Raw genomic sequence first — 22,506 nt, forward strand, 5'->3', positions numbered from 1 at the left:
AATCATTTGGGGGTACACTGTATAAAAGATGCTGTGCATAATAAAACTGTTTTGTATGTTACTTTACCCAACAATATAAAATAGCTGTTCACTGTAAGTTATAATAAAATTAGTTCATGTTTTATCATGTTTAGATTTTTTTAACAGTAATCTTTTAGTGTATTTTTTAAAGTGATGGTTTTGTAACTTATGCTAGGAAATGTGAAGGATTGTGTGTACAAATGAAAGCAAGCGTTTCGTCCTGCTGTTGTTTTGTGTAAGAATGTAGTTTGTTCAGCCAATGTCAACCATCTATATAGTACAATTGACAACTTCTCAAGACTGATTCTTTTCCTATGCCACATGCATTATGTATAGCTGTGGAATCAGTTGTCATTAGATTTATGTATTACATATTTTTATTAGTATGCAGAATAAGCTAGCATTACAGTCTTAATCTACTTCCAGGTCTTAACCTCTCCCTTAACTGGAAACATACCCATTAATTAAAAAAAGGAGTACTTGTGGCACCTTAGAGACGAACAAATTTATTTGAGCATAAGCTTTCGTGAGCTACAGCTCACTTCAGTGCATCCGATGAAGTGAGCTGTAGCTCACGAAAACTTATGCTCAAATAAATTTGTTAGTCTCTAAGGTGCCATGAGTACTCCTTTTCTTGTTGAGAATACAGACTAACACGGCTGCTACTCTGATACCCATTAATTGATGTTTTAGTATTTTTACTCAATGTGGACCTATTTCTTTCCAAACAATGTTTCCTAATATATCTCAAACCATTTAGAAAGTACAGTAACAAAGTTCTTGACAAAAAGTACTGCTTTTCCTTTTTTTAGTTTTCCATACGGTTCAAGAAGGTGATAATTAACATGTAATCATCCTCTGCAGATTGTAATTGAATGAGACCACTTTAAGTATTACTTTATTCTGTGCATCAATATGCTGATAGAGTACAATAGAGCACCCAATATACAAAGATTGTGCGAAGTGGTAGATCCTTATTTTCCTGAAAGAAAAAAGCTTGATTAGGCTTGTATAATGGCAGAGGTAACATTTTATGAAATCAAAGGGTGACTGTCTGTGGAGCAGAAGAATAGGAAGTGGACAACAGAAAAAGGTGGTCTAGTAATTAGAAAATATCAGAGTGCATGTAGTTGGTTATAGCAAAAGGACATTACAAAATCTGGTAACAAAATAGTTGGATATTGCCTCAGCAACTGGACTGCAAATGAGAGACAGGTCTGTTAATTCTTCTTCGAGTGGTGGTCCCTATGTGTTCCCCTATCACACTCCCCCATATGCCTGAGACTGGAGAATTCTAGCAAATAGTTTCCGTTGGTCCACACCTGTTCCTTTGTTCTCTTCATGCTCCATGCCAAGAGTTGGACATACTGGTAAAACTTTCTTCCCCTCTCCTGAGGGCATTCAGCCCAGAGGGGATCAAGAATCTTCTACTACCAATCTCATCTGTCCAACTAGGGACCCCTTCCTCGGGACTGATGGTATCCAATGCCTTGGGGACAACTATAACCTGTTTTTTCACTCCTCATATTGGCCTTTTGGGGAGGCCATGGGACCCGGCATCCCCAGTCCATGCGATCCAGTAGGAGTCTTACCACCCCTCTCATCAGCTCCAAGAGGCCAACCAAAGCTTCCTGAACTTATGGAGAAGGAGGAGGATGAACCAGATCCATTCATGCTATCAGTACCAACAAATATTTAATCTTCCTCTCCTAATGAGGCGGTTTCTCTAACCTTGCTATCTCCTCCAGATGACCACAGACCATTCCAAAACCTGCTTTGGAGAGTAGCAGAAGAGCTGTAGATCCCCTTAGAGGAGGTCCAGGTCTCACCACACAAGCTCCTGGACATCCTACAGCCTACAGGCTCTAGCTGAATGACACTCCCAGTTTTAAGTGTAGAAGGCTGGAATGACATTGCCTTGGTAATACTGTCCACGCTGCTGAGCTATTACAGCTGCTCAGTGCTTCTGTTCTTGGAGCTCTGGTGTTATCAGCACTAGCAGAATGCAGTTTGCTAATTCAACAGACCTTGATGTTACTCTTAGAAAAAGACCACAGGCACGGTTTGGTGACAAAGGCAAGCAGCTTCGTTTATTGCACTTAAGGCACAGTCCTAGCATCCCATAGGAGCTACAAGTACTGTACACTAACACGAATGCCCTGTGGCATGGAGTGGCTCAGTCAGCAGCGGGAATTTCTACTGTCCCCGACCACACAAAGATGAGGTACCCCAACATTTATAGACTGAGACAAACAACATATGTACCACCTTACGTGTTTCATGACATCTGCTTGTTACCTCTCCTTGTAACTTTGCTCCAGATGTCTCCTTGTAACTTTGCTCCAGATGTCCAGGGCAAAACATTCCTGTTCCTCACTTCTATCAAACCATCTTATCTTGGGTTAGGTTAGGGTGTACCTGGGCCAATCTTTCGGAACGTATTCACATACTTACCTAGTGCCTGGTACTACCAAAGAGTGCCTGTGTTTTAGCAACATTAGCAGTACCTTTGCCAAGTTCATGTACTGGATGGTGAACTTGTAAGCATCTGCTTTAATACTCGCCTGACTTCAGTTCACCACTGACTGTGGTTCAGGTCTTTCACCAGGCCCCGGGCTCTGGGCTCTCTCCTTCTATTACACCAGTCAACAAGGTCATATTGGAACTAGCAAGAACTCTTTGGCACTTGCCAGCTGCCTGTGTCCCTAACTCTAAGATGGCAGAAAAGCTGTTCTTTGTCATGGCTAACTGAGCAGAGTTCTTGTTCTCCCACCCTACCCCAAATTCCCTCGTCATCCAGGCAGCCATGGAAAGGTCCAGACGACACCACCCAAGGGCCACCCCTGCAGATAGGGAGGCCAAGTGTTTAGACCTTATGAGGAGAAAAGTGTTTCCTTCTACCAACTTTAGACTACTTTAGACTTTCCAGCTACCAAACCCTCCTGGCAAAATATGATTTTTTTTAATTATTTTAAGTTCCTGGACTGTAATGACAAGTTACCCCAGGAGTATATGGCTCAATTTCAAGTCCTTATTGATGAGGGTAAATTAGTGGCAAGAACCTCTTTACAAGCTGCAGTCAATGCAGCTGATACTGTTTTGAAATCTATGCAACTGCTATAAGGTTGGCTACACTCTTAGGGGCTCCCAGTGGAGCACTTTCCCTTTAATGAAATCAGTCTTTTCCCCCAGATGACAGACAAATCTTTGCATTCACCAAAAAACTCCAGGACAACCGTCTGCTCCCTAGGTATGTATACACAAGCCCCAAAGAGAAAGAACCATAAGCTATACCATGGAGTTTCTTTCCCCACCTCCTCGCAGCATCTTTCTCTATCCCTCTTCAGGGACCACTGTCATGATCAGATTCTCCTTCAGCAGGTAAAATTCTCCTCCAACCTGGAGCCATAGAGTGGGTACCTCTTCAACATCAGGGAAAAGAGTTTTATTACAAACATTTTCTAGTCCCCAAAATGACAGGAAGGTTGAGACCCATCCTCTACCTGAACTATGCCTATCTTCTTATCCCACTGCTTCCTTGAGAACTATGGAAGATTCGACAGGATCGAGCATAAGTCATTTATGTTACACCCAAATGGCCCAGGCAATTCTGGCTTCCGGGTCTCCAGCATATGTCAGTCTGGCTGCCCATAAGTATTCATCCTTTCCTGGATCTTTTGACTCAAGGGAATGGTAAGGTCATACATCCCAATCCAGAAGCTCTTCACCTCCTGGTATTTAGACGGGCACTGGAGCTAGAACGTTCCTGTTCTGAAACTGTGCAAGCCGTTCTTACTAATAGGAGTGTTGTGGGAGCACACCACTCACCAGAGGACTGGTGCCTCCTTCTGGTACTCTGGGGATTAGCTTGAGGCTGATGCAACCGTGCCCTGCCCCCCACACCCCCAGTGGTTTTCACACCGTCACCCTGTTGGCCTGCAGCTCCTCCCACAGCCTCAGGAACTGCAGCATCCTTGTCGTGGCTCAGCCCTCTGGCCACATCACTGTCCATTTTCCCCACCTTCCAGGAGAGGTTTAGCTCCTCAATAGTCCTAGCAGGTCTTCCCGCTCACTGCCTCTGTGCCACTTGCCCGTGACTAGTAGGGGAACCTAGGCCCACCCTCTTCTCTGGGTTCCGGCCCTGGGACCCTCAGCTCAGCAGTCTGGGCATTGCTCTATCCTACCACTGGTTCCCCTTTTCTTCCTGGGCCTGCCAATTCCCAAAGCCTCCTTCCCTCTTCCCAGGGAGTGACTGCAGCCTGCAGTCTCCACTCACTCCTTCCGTTCTCCTGGGAGTGTCTGCCTTTTCCTAGCAGCCCCTTCTGCTTTCAGCTCCTGGGCTGCCTAATGGGTTAATTGGCCCATCTGGTCTGCATTAAACCCTGTAGGGTGAGTGTGCGGTTATCACCACATCACAAGCAGAAAAGATTCCATGAGAAAATGTTACCTAGCCAAGTGGAAGCATTTTTCTGTCTGGACCCAGCAGCTCTGTTTGCCTCCTGAGACAATGGGTATTCCTGATATTTTGGATTACTTCCTTATCCTCAAGATGATATTTCTTTCCCTTAGCTCAATATGAGTTCACCTGGCGGCAATCAGTGCATGTCATTGTCCATCAGATGGCTACTCTGTCTTTACTCACCCAATCACCTCCAGTTTCTTAAAGGGCTTAGTTAGAACTTTCCCATTAGTAATAAGACCAGCTCCTCAAAGGGACCTTAACTTTCACCAATATCAAGCCACCTTTCAAATCCCACCCCTCCAGCTACCTACTGAATGCTTCACCTGTCTGTGCAGGTTGGTCTCCTTGTTGCTGTCACCTCAGTCAGACAAGTAGGTGAACTGGGGTCCCTAACAGCAGACCCTCCTTATGCTACATTTCATAAAGACAAGGTCTACATTGACATTCACCCCTAAAGTAGTTTTGGAATTTCACATAAATGAGCTTATCCACTTAATGGTCATATTCCCAAAGCCCCAGACGTCTAGCTTAGAGAAGAGACTTCATTTCCTCAAAATGAGATGAGGATCTCCAAGTGGATCTCTGGCTGAATCCTAATTTATAAACTTGAACACCTCCCTCCCGCACATGAGACAAGGGCTCACTGTATGAGAGCACAGACTGCATCAGTAGCATCATTCAAGACATAACTCTACTTGACATTTGCAAGGCAGCAACATAGAGTTCCATCCACACATTCACAGGATGATATACCTTGGTCCAAGTCTCCTCCACTGGCGCATCCTTTGCGATGGCGGTTCCACAAGCAGCCATATCACCTGCATCCTCACAGGCTTTTCCTCTTTGAGTACTGCACCCATAGTGGAATACATGTAGGGACCAGCACTTAAAGAAGAAAGGAAAGTTATTTATCCTTCATAGCTGGAGTTTTTTGAGATGTGTGGTCCCTATGTCTATTCCACTAGCCATCCTCCCTTCTGCTTCAGTTTCTCTCTGATTTGTGGTAAGAGGAGGAACTGGAGAGGTGTTGGTCCATATCACCCCTTATATCCTCAGCATGGAGCAAGAGGAGAGCGAGGGTGCAGACGCAGGCCAACCGACACTACTTACTAGAATTCTCCGGTCTCAGGAACATGGTGCACAGTATGATACAGATAAGGGCCAATGTATTTTTAAGAACTCTACATAGGGTAGGTTTTATTTGCAGCTAGAATATATTTCAGAAAATCAAGCCAGTACAATTTCTCTTTATAATCACTCATAATTCTGAAATAGCTGCAAGGCAATAGTTTTTAGATGTAATATCTATCTTTGGCATTGGTAAATGTGGTAAGGAATAGTATAATAGGCTATAAAAGAGCAACACAGACTCCCAAAAAATGCCCACATCTGGTTTTCAATGAAGCATTTTGAAAGCTATGGGCATTCAACAAAGAGGCATCTAATCTCTTAATGCCTATGTTTGTTTCAGAGAGCGATTCAGGAATGAACCTGATCATGTTTGATAGACTTGCGAAACAACTGTTATAACTCCAGTATCATTTCTTTGGGTTTTGCACCTCATATGAGTATTTTAATGTTGTATGACAGTACCTATCTTTCTATAAGTGTAAGCAGTTGACCTGCATGATGATGATGTTGGGTGTCAGGGACGGAGATGCTATTTGTTTCTTTATAACATTAGTTGTTCAGGAACAAAAATAGGCTTAGGACAAATGATAGTAAAGGTAAATGTAGTTTTAATTTTAGCGTCATTTTACTTTAACCAAATATCTTTTTTTTAATTGGGAATTCATATATTTATTTATTGTAGTTATAGAAAGATTCAAAAGATTTTGAAATGTTTATTGTATGCTACTAAACGGAAAATCAGTGCAAGCAAAAATGATTTAGTGTGAAGAAGCTGGGACTCAGTTATTTTCAGCTTTTATGCATTTGCATGTTCTTGAATATGAAATTCTTGCTGTTGTTGGGCAATGTGATGGAAGAGATGAAAATCAACATCGAAGTTTAACACTGCAGACTGTTCCATGATTTTCATGTCTGTTGTCAATTTGAGATATCAGATGTCATCTTAAATTAAATGTCCTCCTCTCTTTATAAATTGGGAACCAAAGGATTTTTCATTTAATAAAAAGTGCATTGCTATGGCAAAACAAGTTTAAAATGTTTTCAATTGAATTAGGTTCTGGAGTATAATAAATAGCCTTCCAACGAGGGACTACCATATTTTTTTCATGAAGTTAGCTTGAATTTAAGTCTTAATTGAATGGTTACTCTAATGTAATTCATTTTTTTAACTTTATTGTTTAAACTAGACTTTAAGAAAGCATCCATTTATATTCAATGTGCAGTATGCTAATTCAGCTCCAATTTTTTTTGCGATTGTTGTGCTTGCTGTTGATCTAGAAACCTCCTTTGGTTTGTACAGGCTACAGGATGGTTTATGTGATATCAACACCATGTGAATGATCACAGTAACCATTTTTATTCCTGAAAGTTCTCCAAAGAATTTTACATACTTCCATGTTCTCTTCTGTGTTAAAATGATAGAATGCTCATAGCTGAGAGCACTTTGAAACCTATAGGAAATGTTTTAGTGCTGCAAATCAAATCAAAAGCACTCATGGTGCTTTGAGATCCAGCCCAGCTAATGTAATAAATCTTCCCTTGCCCATTAAAAGTTAAACCAAGCTCTTTTGATGATAAAGATTTTTTAACTTATTAAGCAGTTGTTACTGTAACTGATTAGACAGTCAGCTGTTGAGACACTAGCTTTTATATAACAGGATATTGTTTTGTTCATCATGTTACCACATTTGGCAAACTTTTATCTTAATGCGCCTTTCGGGAATACCAGTCTGACCTCAATCTGAGTAAAGCCTTAATAGTCGACGTGAGGGATGCTTGCAGGAGGTGGCGCGGTCATTTTCTCAGACTGTATATTTGTTATCGCATGTTAATCAGATTCATCATTCTGTTTAATAAAGATTTCATCTGCCACGCGAATGCATAATCGGCTACATCTGAGTGACTGCCTTTTGTCTTGAGCAGATTGCTAAAACTGTATTAAGCATCATTAGACAAAAATGATGACCTTATTAATTTGTCCTTTATGTGTTTTCTGGCAGATTGGACCTCATTATTATGCAAACACAGTACACAGAGCAGCACCAGAAGTAGCTCATTAATGTTTCTTTCCCTTAGTTTGCAACAGATTTTTATTGTGAAGTGTGCGTAAAATAATTGCTAATTATGTGCATTAAATTGTACAGTGCCTTTCTTAATTACGATTTTTTTTAATGTTTTGAGAACATTGTAGAACACCATGAAGAAGCCACAGGGTAACAGTACTGAAGCAAGTAAGTCGTAGAAACTGAATTATTTTCACACATATTATATTGCCCCTTTTCCTGCCTGCAGTTGTATGAAGAACAATTAGGACAACTATGGATTGTTTTGACTAATTCAACTGTAGCTTCTTATTTTAAAAGCCAGTGAGAATGAATTGTCAAAAATTAATAAAAATATTCATCAACAAGTAAACACAGGTAGCATTAAAATGTTCACTTATGGAAAAAATAAAATCTTGTATCTGGCAGACATTTTTGATTCTTAAATTGTATTTATTGAATTAAAATGGCTTCATTATTTACACACCATCATATTTCAATAACAGTTTTAAATATTTCCTTTTATGTTGTATTTACCCACCTGTCTTTTGTATTTCCTATAATCTCTATTTATAGTATAATTCTTCTTAAAATATGTAAGTACAGAGGAAATTAAATGTTAGGATTTGGCATTCATCTATGGTTTGACAACTTTGTCCTAAGTGTATAATTGGTTTAAGCTGGTTGTGCTTCATACTTATCCATAGCGCATCTTCTGTAATCTGTCTGCCACTGTAGCTGATAAGACTTGACCACAACTGAAGTTTTTGCAGCACTAGAAATGAAATCCTGATCCATTAAAGGTTTGCATGGATTTAGCTTTATAATCTGGTTTAGAAATTGTGAGTAGACAGATCTAGAAGGAGACTAACATTGTTATCAAAAAGATGCAATGAAAATCAGTAGATCAGCTTAAAGTTTCATCGTAAACTCTGGTTGACAGCATAACCTATGTAATATCATTCCTGTATTTCTGAAATAGGGAAAAGTAGTTTTGCTGTTGGTTGTTGGCCACTTTATCATGTTTAACATTCATTACCGTCAGAAGCAGATGTACAGAACAGAATTATTTGAATGGCAATTCTACTTTTGTGGTACCTACCTTAAAGCATGTTTGGTTATTGGTTTTACTGATTAGTGTTTCAAAGTAAGTCAGTGTTAGTCATTTAAATATTGGAAGTCTGACCCTTATTTACTGATAAAAGTTTAAATAAACAGTAAAAAGAAAAGGAGGACGAGTGGCACCTTAGAGACTAACCAATTTATTTGAGCATAAGCTTTCGTGAGTTACAGCTCACTTCATCCGATGAATGCATCCGATGAAGTGAGCTGTCGCTCACGAAAGCTCATGCTCAAATAAATTGGTTAGTCTCTAAGGTGCCACAAGTCCTCCTGTTCTTTTTGCGAATACAGACTAACACGGCTGCTACTCTGAAACCTAAATAAACAGTGTATGGCAAGCTAATTGGAAACATGTTTATTCATCAAAGTGTACTTTTGTATTTTTATTAACAGGATGATTTTTGGCTATGCTAATAGACAGATTTATTCTGAGCTATAGTGAGCAAACATCTCTTTATCATACCAGCATCTCAGACATATTGATGATATCTACATAATTAATTATCTGATTGATATAATACATATGCATTTATTTGAATGGAAATGCTGTTGCAAAATTTATGATTCTTTGTATTAAAATGCCTTACTGTTAATAGGGTTTTGATAAACGCCTTGGAAATTTTCAACAAGAACACTCTATAGCACTGACTCTCTTGTTTAATTTAAAAATTGTTTAAGAATTGTGCTGCAAAAGTGAGTGTACTTTTAGTTGTTTTAAATCAGATCTACAATATTAAATGCAGTATGAGACATAAGTATGTAGTATGAATTTTAGTACCTAACTATAGAGGCTTTATACATATAAAATATGCAAGTGAATATGTGTGCACACTGGAACAATACAAACAACACACATAGTAACAAATCACTCAAACAAATGTGCATTGGTGAGCAATACTGTAAGTGCTGTAATCAGTTGTGGAGTAAGGCTAAATAGGACCTAGATCCACTAAACTTTCAGGCACACTCCAATAATGTTGATACTTTACCCCAGTCGATTTTCCTCCCACGCCAGTACCCTTGCTTTTCTTCTCCTATGAGGCAGGTTAGCCATTCAGCAGCAAAGAGCTGTGCTCTGCACTTGCCTCTGCTTGCTTTGCCCTCCCAGTTGTCCCTTCTGCCTTAATCCACTCCTTTTTATCCCAAGATATAATTATATTTCATATAGAAACAGCATAATTCAACCTCGGGATTATATATCCCCCTCTCCCACTCATAAAACAATCAAACAACAGAGGAACAAGACCATCCCTGGCATTAGCAGATGTAACACAATTGAAGTCAGTGTAGTTGTGCTGCTCATACCAGCGCTGAGTTTAGCCCGAACTCAGAGACACAATCACTCATCTTTCTTCTGTTGATTACACTACATCTTCCAGAAGAGAGAAAACAGTTAGCAATAGCAAAATCTGCATGCACAGAGCTTTCTGTTGTTTTATTTTTATTTTATTTTCATGTTCAACTTTGTAAACCATTTCATTCTGCCCTTCATTCTTTTGCAATTTAGTAATTCAAACGCATGGCAGGGTATATTTGTTGAGCTGGGCTTCAAGAGGACATAGGCCACACCCTTACAAGTGATTCCTGAGCACTTTTCTGAGGCTTAGTGATAGTTCCTGGGAAGTAGCACACTTAGGATCTTGGCCTAGCAGGCCATAGAATAGGAGGGCTCACATGAGCTTGGTTTGAGCTTTGGATGGTCATGCCCTGGACATTTTTAGAAGCTCTGTGTGTGAACTTCTAGGAAGGAGGGGCTGGGGATGATCTAGAGCTGTCCTCCCCCGTGCCCCTTCTCTCTTGGTCAACAGAGCTTCACGCTCTCCTTTACTGCAAGGCACTGAAGGGAGCAAATCTGAGTCAAGAAGGACATGGGGGCATCATAACTTCCTCTCTGGAATGCGGAGGCAATATAACATGCTTCCTCCTCTTCAGGAGTCCATTTGCACTGGCTCCATTGGGTTACTGGGGAGAAGCCTAAGAGCAGATGCTTTGTGACTGCTCAGAATCAGTAACTCAGTACTAAAGAGATACTGCTTCTTTCACTCCACACCTTAACGTTTCCCTGTACCTCCTATGTATATAACTCTCAATATATCTCTTATTTTTGAGCCATTTTGCAGAAAGATACAAATCCTATTTCAGTCTTCTATATGTGGGAAGCACCAAAAATAGGAGCTTTTTGATAGAAACACATTAGTTTTTTCAGTTCTTAGTAATCAAACAAATATGAGTATAATTTAGGTTATGTTGGTTTCTGGTGTTTTATGCAGATCTGAAACTTTGCATACTTATAAAAACAAGTAGCAGCAGAAAATCAATTGTTTTTGTAAATATTTTATTAACTTAAGAACACAGGAGCCACATTAGGTCAGACCAATGGTCCATCTAGGCCTGCATCTCAGGGAATGAACAGAACAGGGTAACAGCTTCTGGCAGTTGGAGGTTTAGGGATACCCAAAGTAGTTTTCAAAACTTTTGGGCTGCTCTTTTGTTGTTGTTACTTTCCTAGAGTCATAGGGCTAGATTGTGAAAGCCTGATTCGTGAGCACTAACATGACCATCGAAGTCAACGGAACAACTGTAAGTAACTGCTAAGCAGGGTAAATAAAGGGCTTACAATATGGCCTATAAATCCTAGTGAGGGGAAATGACCTAAGGGTCAAGCTAGTCTATCTCCAGTCAATGCATGCCCACCTTGCATTTTCTAGTGCTTTGTCCAATCTGATTTTAAATGTTCTACGTGATAGATCTTCCATTCTTTCCATAATCTCTTAGATCTCATTGACAGGAAATGTTTCTTAATAGTAATCTTAAGTGATATATCTATATATATATAACAGCCTCATACATGTATCTATAATATGGTAAAGTGTATATGTATGTATGAGGCTGTTAAGAGGGTTAGTGAGAAGATATAGGCGGCAGTGTTTTCAATGTGTTGTTAACTCTCAAATTTATATCTCTGTCTCTTCTGATACAGACAGTGCTGTTGATCATATAGGGAGGTTTGGGCCATGAATGAAAACTAGCTGGCTGAGGCTCATTGCAGATAAAAGTGGGGTGATAACGGTAGGGTGGGGAAGGCTACCAGATGTTCTGGAAAGGCTATCTCCCCCTTTGAGGATGTTTTCCTCCCATGTATTATCTGTGTTGGAATTCTGGCATTGGACTTGCTCCCCTGCTGCTGTTGGAGTATCGTAGAGCAGTAGTGTCCAGGAGTATCATAGAGCAGTAGTGTCCAGGAGATTGTGACTGTTTATGTCAGATGTGGCGCACACTGCAGTGATTCATGCCTTTGTCACCTCAATACCGGATTATTGCAATGCAGTAATCTGCAACAGGTTTACCTGCTCCCTGACTGAAATAGCCCAAGCCTGTTGACATGCAAAGCATGCTACAAAACACATCTGTTTATACAGGCTGCTGCAGAAGTGCACCTGTGAGAGAAATCAGATGTGTGGGGAAGAGAGGAGTTTGGTGTTCTGCAGGTGATCTAATTTTGTTTTGGGAATTTATGGCAGTGGACACATTTTTTATTTTATAGTATCCAATTAATTAACCTTTCCTCAGAAATCAATTCCTCTAAACTTTCATTTACGTTTTAAACAGATTTCAGAGTAGCAGCCGTGTTAGTCTGAATTCGCAAAAAGAAAAGGAGGACTTGTGGCACCTTAGAGACTAACCAATTTATTTGAGCATAAGCTTTCGTGAGCTGCAGCTCTCACGAAAGCTTATGCTCAAGTAAATTAGGTTTTAAACAGAGTTATGCTCAGTGGCCAAGATTTTAAAATATAGGAACCAAAGACTCCTAAAACCACAGGTAAATCTCTAGTCTGATTTTCAAAAATGCTGAGCAAGAAACAGCTCCCAATGGCCTCAGTGGCAATTGTTGGCTGTTTATCGCTGATAATCAAACCACCTCAGGCCTTGTCCAAAGCCCGCCAAAGTCAGTGGGAGCCTTTCTGTTGATTTCAGTGGACCTGACTTTAGGCCCTTATTTTGGAAATAATTTAACAAATAATCTGCAAGCCGATTTTAAAATCCTCAAATTTACACCCTGGCCCTACAATGAGCTCTATGAAGATGCAGCAGTCTGCAAATTACTGAAATTGAATATAACATTAAAAATCTGTGCTGTGTTGATTACATGATATTTTTTTCTAATCAACCCAGTGCAAATTGCAAATTCAGTAACTCAACATACCATTCCAAATTCCCTTTCTGCAAATATTTCAGGCCTTAAATTATAATCACTTAGTTTATTTCCCTAATGTTTTATATATTATCTGATGTTCATGATGCACAAGCAGTCTTCATATTTTTACCATAGGACTTTGTAAAAATATTGTTTCAATATCGGTATCTCTGGCAGTAGTTAGGTTGCTAAAGTTCTGTTTCTTAGTAATTCCTAGTTAAATCTTCGATATATATAGCTTGGTATATGAAGCATGACAGTCATTTAGAGAAAAAAACTTATTTGTTTTACAGTTTGACTGTTGTGGTCTGAAAAGCAAAATTCACATTTCCAAGAGTGCAGTCCAAATTAGTTGTACCGGCCACCATTTAAACTAATCTTTCATTGCGATTTTGAATTGAAAGAAGCAGAAAGTAAGAGCAACCAGTGCATAACAAGTTGCATTTAAAGCGCACAGGAACAGCTGCTGAGATTACAAATGCAACATTCTAATTGTTTGATATTCTAATGAGCAGTCACTGTTACAAGCCGGTATTTTATACTGATTATATTGCACACATAGCTCAGCTGCCACTGACCCCTCAATCAGCACTAACAAAAAACCTCTTTGTTACCAGCATGGGAAATATCTGCTCTTGTGGGTGTGAATTCAAAACTGAGTAACATTCATCAACAGAAAAAAATTAAAAGGACCATTTATGGGAGACATATAAATGAATCACTGAGCTTTGGAAAGCCTTAAAATTATCACTTTTGCATATGTTTTTTAATAATTGAATTGTAAATAAAAATGTAGCTCAGGATATCTGAATCCCATGGAACATTTTTTTCCATAGAAATATCTGTGACTTCTAGTAATTTTTTAAAATATTTTGAACTCATAAGTTTCTGTTCTGTTCTGCTACAGTGAAAATAAGGTCATTTGTCATTCTGAGATTTTTAATCCATAAATTGAGTTTTCTTTCAAGTACTTTTATATTGAGTTTAGTAAGTAATAGCCATTTTTCCCACCTGAGGAGCCAAATGGTGGTAGAGGAATGAAAGAGCAAGTTATTGTTGTTGAGATGTTTCCTATTTCAAATACCTTTGGGTTCTGTAAGCCGTTTACCCTTTTGAGGACATTAGAATACAGTTCATTTGTATAACATAGATACACTACCAAGCATTTATATAATTAAAGTCACTGTTGAATCTCTGTTTACTTGGGACTATCCTGTCCCTTAAATAACTTCCATGCTACACACATTTATAAGGCTGTGGAGAAAACCATCATCACCTCCACAAACAGGTAATTCTTATGTGGTATTTATCATCATTGTTCTTCATGTCTGTACATTTCTTCCTCTTCATAATACACAGAAACATTTCGTCAAATTCTTCAGCTGAAGTCAGTGGAACCACTGATGTATGTTGCCCTTTCTGAAGGGCTTGAACTAAAGGATTTGGCTGAGATTTTGCATGTTGTGTGGATACATAGTGAGTGCTGTGCAGAAATTCAGCTATGTAACTTTCTTACGGGAAAGAAGAAAGGCCACCAGGTAAAGCAATGGTTTAAGAAATCTGGATTCTGTTCCTGGCTTTGCTATATATTTCTGGTGTGACCTTGGCAAGTCAGTTGATCTCTCTGTAACTCAGTTTCCCCATCTGTAAAATTGAGATAAAACCTACCTCACAGGAAAGTTCATATCTTATTCTTATCTGTAAAGAGCTTTGAGATCCTTCGTTGGAAGGTTCTGTAGAATTCCGTATTGTTGTTGTTAATGGGAGTCAAGCAAAAGCTGCCACCATATTGATATGTGATTTCTACATAGTTTTCAAAGATTTCAGAAATTTAAAATTCTGTAATGAAGATATCCATTTTAAATAACTGGTGAAAAGGTAAGTATAAAACTGTTCATATATCTTATTATATCTTTTGTGTTACAGTAACTATTTCTAAGTTGTATTAAGTTTAGATAAAAAGGAAAGCACAAAATTTGTGCAGTTTTGATATCTACATTTTATACTTTATAAACCTCAGCAGCAGTTCATGCTTATGGGAAATGTGTCTTTTATTTTTAACAGCAGCCAAATGTATGGTTGACAGAAGCATATTTCTCTTTTGGCTTTTGTTTGAGCAGCTTCCAAAGCATCATACTACAGGTTTTTTTAAAACTTTGCCAAGTCTAGCTCAGATTAAATTTCTTTGTTAGACTTTCTCTTTTAAGCATCTGGATCAGAAATAGTATCCTCTTACTATGTAGTAATGAAACATTTGGAAATCATCTGAAAAATTGTAATAGACTACAATAGTCCTGGGCTTTATTTCTCAGTGTAAGAAATATGTAGGATGCAGAGGGATATTTTTAAAGCTAATTTTCACTTTGTTTAAAACATCTTCAGCCTACAAGAACACTAACTACTAGGCATTTTTATCCCAAAAGCTGTTGCTTAGTTATCCATTTTAGCCTTGTGAAATACTATTTTCATTAATACATATCTGTATTTGATGGCAAATTTTTCAGCACTCTGTGGTAATCTTAGAACACACAAGTTATGACTAACCAAGTTTTAGATAAAAATTGACAAAGGTGATGAATGCTAACCCTGGGTTTTCTTTTCTGATTAATATATATTAGTTATGCTGAGTAAGTGTGGAGAATTTGCTTATAAAATGAAGGAAAGTGAAATTGAAGTATACAGTCCACATTAATCTGAAGAGGTTTAAAATAAAATAAATTTATATCATTTTATTCATTTGAAATGATATTAGAACTTATAACAACAGTGAAAATATTTCTCTCATATTTCATAAACTTGTTTGAGTGTGATAATTATAATGTAAAATCAGATTGTTCCCAGTAACCTTTCAATGGAGAGTTAAGTTGTATTGATGGATATGGTAAGAAAGAAACAAGCAGCAGAATTTTAGTGGTAAAGAACTACTTGTAGACAGGTTTCAGAGTAACAGCCGTGTTAGTCTGTATTCGCAAAAAGAAAAGGAGTACTTGTGGCACCTTAGAGACTAACCAATTTATTTGAGCATAAGCTTTCGTGAGCTACGTTGGTGCATCCGATGAAGTGAGCTGTAGCTCACGAAAGCTTATGCTCAAATAAATTGGTTAGTCTCTAAGGTGCCACAAGTCCTCCTTTTCTACTTGTAGACATTTCACTAGAAAGAAAAGGGCCAAGTTTGATGCTGGTGTACATTAAAGTCAATAGACTGTCATCCTTTTACACCAATGGTAAATTTCAGGGAGTCCAATAGATTGAAGAAAACTTTGGCTGTTCATGACAGTATTGTAAAAAGGATGTAGGTAGAGAGGAGGAGTTGGAAAAGGATGTATATGTGTTTTAATTATTTTGCAAACCAATTGATTTCTTATACACTTAATAGAGGTGGAGCTGTAGCAATGATGTGCTCCATGTTTTTTCTTTACACTAAGCAGTCCACACCACTGACTGGGATTAAGACCACAGTTTTCTTTGGATTGTCCTTGATGACATGTGTCAAAGTGCTAAATGCTGATGTCTGTTTTGTGATTGTGTTTGCAGTCTTGTATACTCAGCTCTCTAGTTTTTTCCCATCTGCTTCCTCAATTTTTGTCTGATCCTTGTGAAGAAACAAGATAATGATGGCATATGGTGGTACATCATTTCCTTTCTTATAGCTGCTATGCCAACTGGTGAAACACACACACAACCTGTAATTCATGCATTGTATTGTGGTGCCAATGTTGCCCTTGGAGACAGAGTCAGTGTTTTGTGAGGATGCATCTAAAGGAATCATGAGGATCCAACCTTGATTTTTGACTCCTCTGCCCAGTGCTGTGTCAGAGGCCTAGAAAGGACTTACAAAAGATTTACACAAATGTTTAACTTTAGTCACATGAATAGTCCCACTGACTTCAATAGGATTACTCAAGATGAGTAAAGTTTAGCGCATGTGTCAGGATCAGGGCCTAATTGGTTTATTGGCATCTCCGTCCTTAGAAATGTTGTGTGCACTAAGAGCTGGTTTACTTCACTTCCAAGTACTCTTCTTTTTCTTTTAAATGGCTTTTCTATGGATCTCTTCTCTTTCACCCACGTATTTTTTTCTGCAGATGTTGGGCTTATTGGTCCAGTCCCTTATGCCCCTATATAGAGGAGGGAGAAAGTTATGCAAATGGTGAAACAATACATAACGATGAAGAAAAAGCAGATGGCTGCTCTGTTAATGGGGCTTCTCCACTTGATCCCACAGGAAGAGAGACCTTTCATTGTCAAAAGTTCTGCAAGCTCATTGATTTTTTTTCATTCTAGCAGGATTTGTTTGCTTTTGAATTACTGCTGTGTTATCGTCAGTTTATGATATATTTTTCACTAGGTTACACATTTCATGGGTTTCTGGAGACTGGCTCGGTTAGGATTCCTGAAGAGAACTTCACTTCCTTTCTATTTAGCAGAATCTTAATAAACAAGAGATGTTCATGGAATTCTGTTGTTTGTTCTGTTCCTTTCAAAATGGATGGAAAAGTGTTATTTCATACTTTTCATAACTTCTATTTAGCATGTTAAAGTGTCAACATGAAAGCCATAATCAAAGCAATTTTTAATTTTCCTGTACAGCAGTTTTTAAAGAAATCAATATTTTCTAATATTTTTCAACAAATAAATTTTCCTTGGGAAACATCAGTAGAAGTATTCTTGGTACAATTAATCCATATCTCACAAAGTAAAAAATTCTCCACACTCCTCTGGTGGGAGCTAGGAGATGCTAATAAAGGAGTGGCTTGGCAGGGTCAAAACGTTGTGCAGGTGCCATTGGACTGAGGTAACTGCAGTCTGGTATATATGGGCATGTATAGGTGAAAGTGTCATTTTTTTAGTCCCCTAAACCCACATATTCAATCCTTCCTGCCCTTATCCCAGAACTGGAAGATATAAATAGAGCATGAGTGTTGAGTTATTTCTGAGTTTTGATTTACAGGACAAGTTAATTTAGCAACAGTGTATTTTCCTGTTTTCCTATGTTAATTATCATAATGCTAATATCTTGCATCTTGCTGTGGTAATCTGGGGCCTGCTCCTGCAAACCTTTGGTTTCAGAAACGGATTCCACTTATGCCAGGTGTCCAGTGGTGATGCTGGGACTACTCACTAGAGTAAGAGTTGTGGACTTAGTTCCCTTTTTTGTATCGCAACATACAGTTATCCTGTTTCTCATTATTGGCAGCTTGTTGGCTTTTTTTTTAATTTTCAGAGGTGACTCCAACCAATCATGGTAATTAAAGTTCCCATGGAACTTTTTGCAATAGTTAGGGGTATTAGTTTGTGTACTTCTGTTGTCCTCACCAAACAAAATTCACGGACTCTTTCTCCACTACAATATTAAAATTTTATTGGCACAAGACAGTGGAGAATCAACTTCAGTACCTGGAAAGGTAATGGAGCAAATAATTAAATAATCAATTTGTAACACCTAGAAGATAATAAGGTGTTAAGTAATAATCAGCATGGATTTGTCAAGAACAAATCATGTCAAACCAACCTAATAGCTTTCCCTGACAGGGTAACAAGCCTTGTGATGGGGGGAGAAGCGGTAGATGTGGTATGTCTTGACTTTAGTAAGGATTTTGATACTGTCTTGCATGACCTTCTCATAAACAAACTGAGGAAATACAACCTAGATGGACTACTATAAGGTGGGTGCATAACTGGTTAAAATTTTTTTTCCAGAGTGTAGTTATCAGTGATTCACAGTCAAGCTGGACGGACATATTGAGTGGGGTCCCACAAGAATCAGTTCTGGGTCTTGTTTTGTTCAATATCTTCATCAATGATTTAAATAATGGCATAGAGAGTACACTTATAAAGTTTGTGGATGACACCAAGCTGGGAGGGGTTGCAAGTGCTTTGGAGGATAGGATTAAAATTCAAAATGATCTGGACAAACTGGAGAAATGGTCTGAAGTAAATAGGGTGAAATTCAATAAGGACAAATGCAAAGTACTCCACTTAGGAAGGAACAATCAGTTATACACATACAAAATGGGAAATGATTGTCTGGGAAGGAGTACTGCAGAAAGGGATCTGGGGGGTGACAGTGGATCACAAGCTAAATATGAGTCAACAGTGTAACACTGTTGCAAAAAAAGCAAACATCATTCTGGGATGTATTACCAGGAGTATTGTAAGCAAGACATGAGAAGTAGTTCTTCCTCTCTACTCCGCTTTGATTAGGCCTCAGCTGAAGTATTGTGTCCAGTTCTGGGTGCCACATTTCAGGAAAAATGTGGACAAATTGGAGAAAGTCCAGAGAAGAGCAACAAAAATGATTAAAGGTCTAGAAAACATGTCCTATGAGGGAAGTTTGAAAAAATTGGGTTTGTTTAGCCTGGAGAGGAGAAGACTGAGGGGGACATAATAGTTTTCAAGTACATAAAAGGTTGTTATAAGGAAGAGGGAGAAAAATTGTTCTTCTTAACCTCTGAGGATAGGACAGGAAGCAATGGGTTTAAATTGCAGCAAGGGCAGTTTAGGTTGGACATTAGGAAAAACTTCCTAACTGTCAGAGTGGTTAAGCTCTGGAATAAATTGTCCAGGGAGGTTGTGGAATCTCCATCATGGGAGGTTGTGGAATCTCCATCGTTGGAGATTTTTAAAAGCAGGTTAGATAATCACTGGTCAGGGATGGTCTAGGAAACAATGTAGTCCTGGTTTAGCATGAGTAATTGGACATGGGTGACACCTCATTTCTTGGGAGATAGGATTAGGGAGGTAAATGGATCAGGAGGCTAGAAAAAGAATGTCTATACTAGCGAAAATAAGGGGGAATACCCAGAGAACCATTTACAATGGACAAGTTAACAATGGCTAAGCTAAATCAGGAATGTAAATATGAGGTAAAGAGTAAGTCATACATGGACAATGCTTGGACAGAGCATGCTGTATAGGGATTGGTTCTTACAAAGTAACCAAGCCAATCCCAAATTGTGTAATGCAATGCAATGTAATGTGTCAATGTATATAAAGGAAGAGGTTTGCTATGTAACTTTGGGTATGTGGTGTGCTCTATACCAGAGGTTTTCAAATTTTTTAGACTGTGTACCTCTTTCCAAATAATGTAGTCTACCGTGTACCCCATATGAGATAGGATTATAATATACCTATGTGGTTAGATTGCCAAGTCTTACTAAATAAAATCATTGTCTGCTGTTACAGGATTTTTCTCGTGTACCCCCTGACAAGAGTTTATGTACTCCAGTTTGAAAACTATTGCCCTATACCCACCCCTTATGCTTGAATCTGATCAACTCAGCCTGTTCTATTCCACTCCAGAGGTAGCTGAATTTCAGTGGTAGGTGAACTGGTAAATATTTATCTCATATACAGACTGTTCTGTTCTTCTCCAGAGACATATTTGCTGTATGCCAAATAAAGGAACCTGAGAGACAAGACTGGAGTCAAGCTGAGTTCTTGGGGAACTCCGATAAACAGTAGGTAGATAAAATATATCTAAAATTATTTGGAATTTTGCAAAATTTTGTCAAAACTGATAGAAAATGAAAACTACCAGAAAACTGAGAGAGACTGGCCAGATGAATTCATTAAAATGGCTGACTTTATGGAAAATTCCATGAGGACTGCCATTTGTTTTCATCATTTCCTTCAAAAAATTATCAGCAATAATCTTTTTTTAGAGGTAATGCAAGTTAATGAAAAATATAGCCCATGTGTTAAAGTAGTGTCTTAATCGGCAATAGTTTTTTTTTATAGATGTTCATCTTTTATTGGTTTTAAAAAGTTTACATTTAGAATGTAATAGTTAAATTATATGAAAAACAGAAATGACAGTTTATAGTTAGACTCATATATTTGAAAAAGAAACTCATAAAGCAAAATAAAGTTCACATATGTTTCATATTTTCATTGTGTCTGTCATGAATTTGATGTGGTGGTTTATTTTGTATCAACCTTGTAAATTATATAATAGTCTTCCACACAAGCATCTTCTGGGATGATCTCTGGCTTGTGTAAAACTGTGGAATTAAATTAATGAAATATGAATATTTTAATCTTAAGCACTGCAGATATATTTATATTCAAGATATTGCTAAGAATATTCACGTTTTGTCTACTTTGTGGTTTGTATATTTTTCTGGAGTTTTTATGTGTATATTAAAAATAACATTTTGTGGCCAATTTAATGGAAATACGTAGCACCAAAAACATTATTTTCCCTTAAAATGGTCAGATTTAACAAAAAATGGCATTTCAGTTAGTGCTAGTGTGCTCATGTAGTCTGAAACTTTTGGAAGAGATAATTTTCCAAATTGAGACAATGTAAAGGGGTTTAAAATCTAGTACTTTATAAGTACAATTTTTCTGGCTTATGCTTCAGAACATAGAAAAATCATTTTACTATGAGATTAAATCTAAAAGTTAAATTGTGAATCTTATATCAACATATTACTCTGATTTATCATTATCAACAACACAATATGCAAGTGGCTAATATGATGTACAAATAACATTTTCTTAAATCAGTAATTCCAATTATGAGCATATGTTATTGAACAATGACCGTACCCCGTTAAAAGGGAACTTTATTTACTTCTCTCTCTCCTCCAGTTTCCTCCCACCACAGGGACTTCTGAGCTACTGAGTCACTTGGCTTAGCAGACAATGCTTTGGGAGGTTCTACCTCTCCCTACTCCCTCATGCAGACCATGAAAAAGGAATCAGAGCATCTCCATCTGCTCATGAGTTACAAATTCCATATGGCCCTGGAGGTGAGAGGGCCATGGCTTTGCTTCAAGGGATCTGCTACGTGACTGGCCAACTTGGGGTGGGCATACCTCATGGTTTCTTGGAGGGCCCATGGTTGGGGAAGAGTATATAAGGGGTTTAATAGGCTGGGACAGGAAACGTGGTGAGCTGTACATATGGCCAATCAGGAGGTTTTCCCTTGCCCCTTGCACGCATTTTTCAGCTCAGTGCTTTGGCAGTGTCAGCTAGGGTGTGGTTATTAAGAAGGGCTAGCAGTTAACCTTTTGGTTCAGGGTCCGGGGTCTCCACAACATGCACTAGGTTACATCAATCACTATATTTGGAGTCAGGGAGAAATTTTCCATCAGCATGTTGGCCTGTAGTCCCCTCTTTGTTGCAATAGTGATAATCTGTTTTGGAGTTAATTTAGTTGAAAGGAATTTGATCTTTCAGAAAAAATGTGGGTTGGTTTGGAGATTAGCAGGTAGCAGCAACAAAGATGGGTGAGAGAAATTGCAAATTGATTGGGATGAAAGGATGGACTTGTATCCAGGCTCAGAGTGCAGAATTAAAACGGGCCACAGTTGGTGATAGTGGCAGACAGCAACCTCAATAATGTTCACAGGTGAAATGTGGCATGCTCTTTGAAAGGGCCTGATTCCTTTCAAAAGGGTTAGGTGGGATCTGTGGCTTTAGCGAAACTGCATCCTTTCTGCATGGTAAGGACATAGAAGCAGAGTGGCCGCTCTTGTGGTATAGTGTGTTTTTTCTAAAGCTTCAATTCCTGGAAGTGTTGAATA

The sequence above is a fragment of the Caretta caretta genome, chromosome 17, assembly GCF_965140235.1.
Source record: "Caretta caretta isolate rCarCar2 chromosome 17, rCarCar1.hap1, whole genome shotgun sequence".
In the NCBI taxonomy this organism is placed as follows: domain Eukaryota; kingdom Metazoa; phylum Chordata; order Testudines; family Cheloniidae; genus Caretta; species Caretta caretta.